General features: G+C 30.9%; 1 protein-coding gene across 1 annotated transcript in view; it reads right to left on the bottom strand.

Annotated features, from left to right (window-relative positions):
- FucT6 (alpha-(1,6)-fucosyltransferase 8) overlaps positions 1-7,685 on the bottom strand; it is an 80,331-nt gene that overhangs the window by 22,706 nt on the left and 49,940 nt on the right. The window lies entirely within an intron of this gene.

Below are 7,685 nucleotides of genomic sequence, written 5' to 3'. Positions count from 1 at the left end.
CCTCACTGGTTTGTAACACCAATCCTATTGAGCGTTCTACGTTAAGAAAATAACATTGCGGAGATAGGACCATGTATTTCTTATGGACGATAGATGCGCAGCGATGCCAGGATGAACACAAGCACGATTCAGGGTTGTATTAATTATTTGTGTTTTCGTTTCCACAGACATGAATTAAAATTAATGTTTTTTAACGTAATTGACCAAAAATGCCCATTCGAAAAAAGAGATGAAAAGTAGGGAAAATGATTTTAATTAAATAAATAGTATTTACAAAAGATAATTTTATTTTATATTATTTTAATTATAGTAACGACAGTTTATTTATTTTTCGGTGAGAATACCATATGCCATTAATCATGGAAATCAGTAGAAAATATTTCTTAACTAAATCTTGCATTTTGCCGGCTATTGAAACATAAGCATTTAAACGGACCGCTTTGCATATATCTAATTACTAATTGCAACTTAAAATAATACGGTGTGCGTATGACAACAATTTTATGTCGTTCTCTGACTACATAATGATAAGGCTTTACGGTTCTTTAGTAGTTATTGTGACTTTACAGTTAAATGTTAATTGAAAATGGAAATTCAAAAATTAAGCCAAGGGAATATCTTGGACATCCGTGCAAAACAAATTGTTTTAAATGTACTTAATTATCATCTAAATTTAAGAAGTGGTGAAAGTGTTAGAAGTTTAACCGATAAAGTAAGTGCTATGACGGGATTAAGTTTTAGTACTATTTCTAAAATACGCATAGAAACTGCGGAAGGAGGACTAAGGCCCATAGAAAACGTACCAAAAGTAGAGTGAACAGCAGAAAGTTCACTTACGATGCAGTAGTTCGTACGCAGCTACGTGCCATCGTGCATAGTTTTTTCTTTAAAAATTTACCGCCGAGATTGAACAAAGCTTTTGCAGGTTAAAAAAGACAAATTTAGCAAACATGACACGCAATGAGGAGTAAAGTCAAGCATGATTGAACGGCCCGATATTCTTAAATGGAGGCATAGTATTTGTGTGAGATAAAAAAATTTCGTTCTCAAGGATACACCGTCGTTTATTTGGACGAAACTTATGTGAATGTTGGACATAGTGTTTCCAAAGAATGGAAGGACTTTTCAGTGACTTCAACCAGGGATGCGTTTGTTAAGGGGTTGTCAACAAGCCTAAAACAGCCGACACAACGAGGCCCCCGATTTGTTATAGTGCATGCGGGTAGCGAATTGGGCTTTTTAGAAAGTGCTGCCTTTTGGTTTTTAGCTAAAAAAACTCAGCGGACTATCATGATGAGATGGATGGTCCTATATTTGAATAATGGTTTAAGGAAAAGCTGCTTCCTAATCTTCCAGAGAAAACTGTTGTAGTGATGGACAACGCTTCGTACCATTCGAGGAGAGAAGAAGTGATTCCGGCACAAGTCTTCAATAAAGATCAAATTAAGACATGGTTACTAGAGAAAGATATCTTTTTTGAAGAAGATTATTTAAAATCAGAGCTCATGGAAGTTGTAAACACATACAAAGAAAAATACATAAAAAGACATATTGCCTCACACAACACAGAGTTTAAGACCGCCGCTATGGAACAATTAATAAGAAATGCAAACTATTGTAAACTTTCTATTAAGGAAGAGCAAAAATTTTGGGTTATTGACGGGTTGATGGACGATATTGATCCTGTGGTAATAAATGTGACGGATGTCAGTGACAGTAATGAAAGTGATAGCGATGATAGAGAAGATGAGAATGATGTTAATATGCAGTGAGTAAATTATGTGATAGTGTGCAAATTGGCGGACACAAAAAGCCAAATCCGAAAAGTCTGTAAATAATAGTCCGTGAAAATTAGGTAATAGTGAGAACAATTTCATATAATATAACTCTGACATTGAACTCGCAAGTAGGAGACCAAACTTTGGACTATATATATATATATATATATATATATATATATATATATATATATATATATATATATATATATATATATATATATATGTATATATATATATATAAATCAATTGACACTAAATAGAAAAAAGAATGAAATAACCACATAAGCAGAATAGGGGAGACACGTGTGGTCAAAATAGCAAGGGATAAATCATTAATTGGTAGAAGAAGTATCGGCCAACCGCGCAAAAAGATGGAGTGACAACCTTCCATAGAGGTATCAATCCGCCAATGAACAAGCATGATTGCTTATAAAGAGGAAGAAGAATAAGAAGATAAAAAAATATAACTTTGATACGCCGAAATTTATTGGGACACCATGTATATTTCAAAATAATTTTAAAATATAGCTTTTATGAACTTACAAACTAATAATTTAAAATTTTTAAATTTTTTTTACTCTTCGCTGTAATCTTCCGTTCCATTAGTGGTGATTCACCTTGTATACAAGAAAAAATTTTTATGTATGTAATTGTTGTTAGTACTTACATGAAAATAAAATTAAAGCTGCACTTGTGTTTTTTAGTTACATCTTATCTAAAGCTTAAATCTTATCTTATCTAAAAAATAGGTAATGTTAAACAATAGTAAAATTTAACTAATTTTATTAGTCCTATAATAATTACATACCTATATCCTTCAATTAAAGAAACAAGTATTTATAATGCATTATTTTGTATTCAACTATATGTATATATCATTTTATTAGTGAAATTAATTAACTACAACTACACAGTGCTGAATACGGCTCTGATTAGAATGAATCATATTTTATTATGGACAAACTAATAGCAACACTTGCCTGAGAGTTTCGGCAACACTGAATTCTCCATAAGGATCGAGGAGCGTGGAACGCTCTATAGATACTTTTTAAGATTATTTAACCATTCAAAGATACCTCGTTATTAATTAAGCTTTTGTATCAACATACATTAAAAATAAAGCGAGAAAGTCAAAATATACCAAAACCCGCAACATTTTTTTATAGAGAGGAATGACCTAAAAGGAAGTGTAAATAATGTATAATAGAAAAAAAAATCGTAATAATTTCAAGTTCAACGGAACCATGACAACATAAATTGGATGGGCAAATAAAAATAATTTAAACGATTAAAATTAACTATTTCAATATCATTGTCTAGTGCAGGATGTTGTAGCGGTAAAGTACATAAACAAAGAAACAAAACTGTTGTAGTTATGGAGTGTGACATATTTAGATTGGAAACGTGTGTAAAATGTGTAAAATTTGAAGTTATTCACCAATTTCAACGTTAGATGTCAAGTATTAAAAGATGTACTTCAGAACAAAATTTAAAATGTTTTTTCTATGACGGGGAAAACGTTTGACATTTTATCTCTGTTGACAGGTAACAAAATATCACTTTATGAAATTACTTTTTTCCCCGGGAAAAAATTTTCTGAATGTCTATGCAGACATATATATATATATATATATATATATATGAGAATTTTCTTGACAACGTTGCCGCTCTTCACGGCGGCAACCGTACGAACAACATACAATCAGAGATAATCATCAAGTCCGTCACAAAATTAGATTTATTTGAAGAATAGAATTCCATCATATAATTAGATTACTAGCAGAAAAAATATTTAATAACGTTTCCCATAATGATCTCATTAGTGCTAAAATATTTAGTCACAGTAACTTTGAAAATTGCAATTACATATTTCTTTAGTATCGGTTGTGTTATTTTTTATGAATTTGGATACATTTAGTAATGGAGCACGTAACTGTTCCACGGTATTTTTTTTGAAGACAATTATTTAAAAACAGAACTGTTGGAAGTTGTCAACAGTACTTGAGAGTACGATGGAAGCGTACTCACAAGTTACCCAAGAAAAATAAAAAAACTACACGTTTGACATGTGGAGACAAGACAACATGATGGATGATGATATTCAACCAATTACTATAAACATTGGTAGGACGGACAGTGACAGTGATTTTATTTGTAGTGACGGACGAAGCTGATAAACAGTAACGAAAGTTATTATGTTTAATTTATAATTAAAAAATACCCTATACTTTTAGTATAGTTTAGAAAATAGTTCCTATTTTTCCATTATATTATAAAACAAATGCAACAAACAAGTTCCGTACATATTTTGATATTCTCTACGTATAATTAAAAAACATTAAACAACCACACTAATTCTAACGTTTGAAACGCATATATATATATATATATATATATATATATATATATATATATATATATATATATATATATATATATATATGCATTTATATATATATATATATATATATATATATATATATATATATATATATGTATATATAATATAAAATTAGTATTTCTTGGGTTTAGGTTCAATAAGTAATATTAACTTTGGAACTAGATTTTATTGTCCATTGAAATCAACGTTTCGACAGGAAATCCTTACCTTTGTCAAGATTCATAACGTAAAACGGAACACTGACATTAATAAATTCCAATTTCAATGGATCTAGTTCCAAACTGTCCTATATAAAGAAACATGTAGGTTGGAAGTCATCAACGGTTGCTGAAGGGTATGTTTATGAATATTTAGCATATATTAGCGTCATTAAGTGACTCCCAGATTCAACTAAAAATATAGCAGACCATCTTCGAAATGAATGATTAACCACTGTTTCAGGTATCTTAGAAAACTGATTTTTACCCACAACAGGCAGCGATCCTTTGCTGGTGCTGGATGAAGGGTTATGTACATTCGGTAAAAGTTAATATATACTTCAGTAACTACAAATCTTCTGTTTACATCATTCTTTGTTTGCTTTAGTTTCACACGAAACATCTTTTCCAAATCTTCAATATCATCTTATGTTCTTCTTCTTCTTCTTTGTCAACCATTTGCCATCGACTCCTGAATGTAGGTCTCTCCCAATTGCTTCCATCTTTCTCTATCTTGCGCCAATCTAATCCACTGTTTGCCTGCCACTGTTCTTATGTCATCTACCCATCTTTTTTGAGGTCTTCCCATGCTTCTTGTTGTCGTCCTTGGTCTCCATTCTAGAATTCTCCGTGTCCACCTGTTGTCATTATATCGGGCTACGTGACCTGCCCAGCGCCATTTCATTTTTGCAATTTCTTCCACAATCTTCGTTCTACGTCTTATCTCGGTGTTTCTAATCTTGTCACTTAGTGATAATCCAAGCATGATTCGTTCCATTGCTCTTTGCCTTGTTTCTAATTTTTTAGCAGATTTTTTGGTAAGGGCTACTGTCTCCAAGCCGTAAGTACAAACTGGTAGTATGCATGTGTTATATGTACACCTTTTTCTTTAAGTTTACAGAAATGGAGGTGTTTTTCAAGATATATGCTAATTTGCCGAAAGCGCCCCATGCCAGTTGTGTTCTTCTTTTAATTTCAGCATCTTGATTTGGTTTACTAGTTTGATAACATGACCTAGATATACATAATGTTCAACACTTTCTATGGTATGATTTTGTATTGTTATATTTGTCTGGTCTCGGCTCAGTATTTTTGTATTGCTGTAGTTCATTATTAAGCCTACCGCTCCTGAAACTGCATTTAATTGTTGTAACATATCATTTAGTTCTTGGATATTATCGGCTATTAAAACTATGTCATCTGCGAATCGCAAGTGGTTTAAGTATGATCTGTCGACGTTGATACCCTTATTGTTCCATTCTAGTTTCTTAAAAATGTCTTCTAGGGCAAGGGTAAATAGTTTGGCAGAGATGGTGTCTCCTTGTCTTACTCCCCGTTGTAGTCTTGTGGGATTAGTTTTTGTGCTTTCGTCCAGCTTTATCTGCATGGTGGCATTTTCATATATGTTTTTAATTATGTTAGTGTATCTTGAATCTATACATGCATTTTCTAGAGATTCAAGCACTGCCCATAATTCGATGGAATCGAATGCTTTATGGAAATCGACGAACGCCATATGAATTGGAACATTATACTCGGTGCATTTTTCTATCAGTGTTCTTACGGTGTGCAAGTGGTCTATTGTACTAAAATGTTTTCTGAATCCAGCCTGCTCGATAGGTTGATAGAAATCGAGCTTATGTGTTAGGCGGTTGGTTATGATTTTAGTTAGTAATTTATACAGATGTGAGAGCAAGGATATTGGTCGGTAATTCTCGATGTTTGCTTTGTCTCCTTTCTTGAATAGTAAAATGACTTCAGAGTTGTACCATTCTTGAGGAATCTTTCCTTCATCAATTACTTTATTAAATAAAATATTTAATACCTGTTCTATTTTTCTTCCACCGATTTTCAACATTTCGACTGTAATTTTATCCTCTCCCGGACATTTATTCGTTTTTAGTTGATTTAGGGCCATTCTTATTTCATAGTCGCTTACTTACGTCCGGTATTTCTTCTGAGCCGGTGTTAATTATTGTTCGTTCAGTACGTCGTTGTTGTGGTTGTGTATTTGCCGAGTATAATTTAGTGTAGAATTTTTCAATGGCCTCGCTTATTTTCTTTCTGTCTCGGACGGTGACGTTTTTCTCATTTTTTATTTCTATGATTTTTCTTGTGCCGTTTGAGTTTTTTGCTTTGAGTACTTTCATATTGCAGTTATCTTGTATTATATTTTTTATTAGATTGTTAGTATAGTTTCTATGATCGTTCCTAATTTCTTTCTTCACGTTTTTGTTTAAACTTTTGAAGCTGTCCGAAGTTCGATCTGTTCTGTTTCGTCTTTCTTTTCTGTTTCGTCATCTTATGTTAGCTGGCTGAATTCGACAAGTTTAGACCAGAAAAATTAGCAAATAATAAGCCTTTTTCGTAACACTTTTTGATACAGGTTTCTAACAACTACTTTTGAAAAATTTGGTGATAATAATACGTAATATTTATATTACTTATTATTATATATTATATAACGCACAAAAAACTTTAATTTTGCGTGATGATAGGAACAATATCACATAATATATTCAGCTATAAAAATTTCAAAAAGTTTCACTTAACGGTTATTACAAAATTGAAATTGTTTTTACCAGAAAGCTTTTATCTACAACGTTATTATGCGTAAACTATTAGGCCTACTTAAATTCTGAATTCACCGAATTGAAGAGAAAGGCTTATTTTATCAAATTAAATCATTTAATGAATAAATAATTTATGTTAAATATTGTAAAATAGGTTTAAAACTGTACTGTGATTTTAAGCCTATAAACATTTAAAATAACTCAGACCCATCAACATATAGGAAGTTCATTTTTTTTTTATTTAAAATATCGGCATTTTTACATGAATTTTAAAACAAAAATGTCCTACGATCCTTAGAAGCCAAGTTAGCAGTATTTTTTTTATTTCTCGATTCTACTATTTCAAAAACTGAATTCATAAATACAAAATAAAAGTTGCAATATCTCTAGTTCTAATAAACGAAACCTTTTTAATGTAAGGTACCCTCTTTGCAAAATTTTACTTTTTCCTTATTATTAGTAACATAAAAGGTTATGAAAAGATAGGTAACTTAAATATTTATGTATTATAGTTATAAATAATATCCTTTAAAAATAAATTTTTCAAAAAAATAAAGTTTTTATTTTAAAATCAAATCTATACGAGTTAATTTGGTTATGCTTATTATTTTTACAATTACTTTTTTGACTCAAAATCATTAAAAATATATTTTAAAAAAATTGATTGTTATAAACTTTGTATAGTTACAGTAAGCGCCAAAATTAACGCATAATTTTAAAAATCGTGGTAAAT

This window comes from Diabrotica undecimpunctata, chromosome 1 (assembly GCF_040954645.1).
Source record: "Diabrotica undecimpunctata isolate CICGRU chromosome 1, icDiaUnde3, whole genome shotgun sequence".
NCBI lineage: Eukaryota > Metazoa > Arthropoda > Insecta > Coleoptera > Chrysomelidae > Diabrotica > Diabrotica undecimpunctata.
This window is presented reverse-complemented; position numbering and strand designations above follow the sequence as displayed.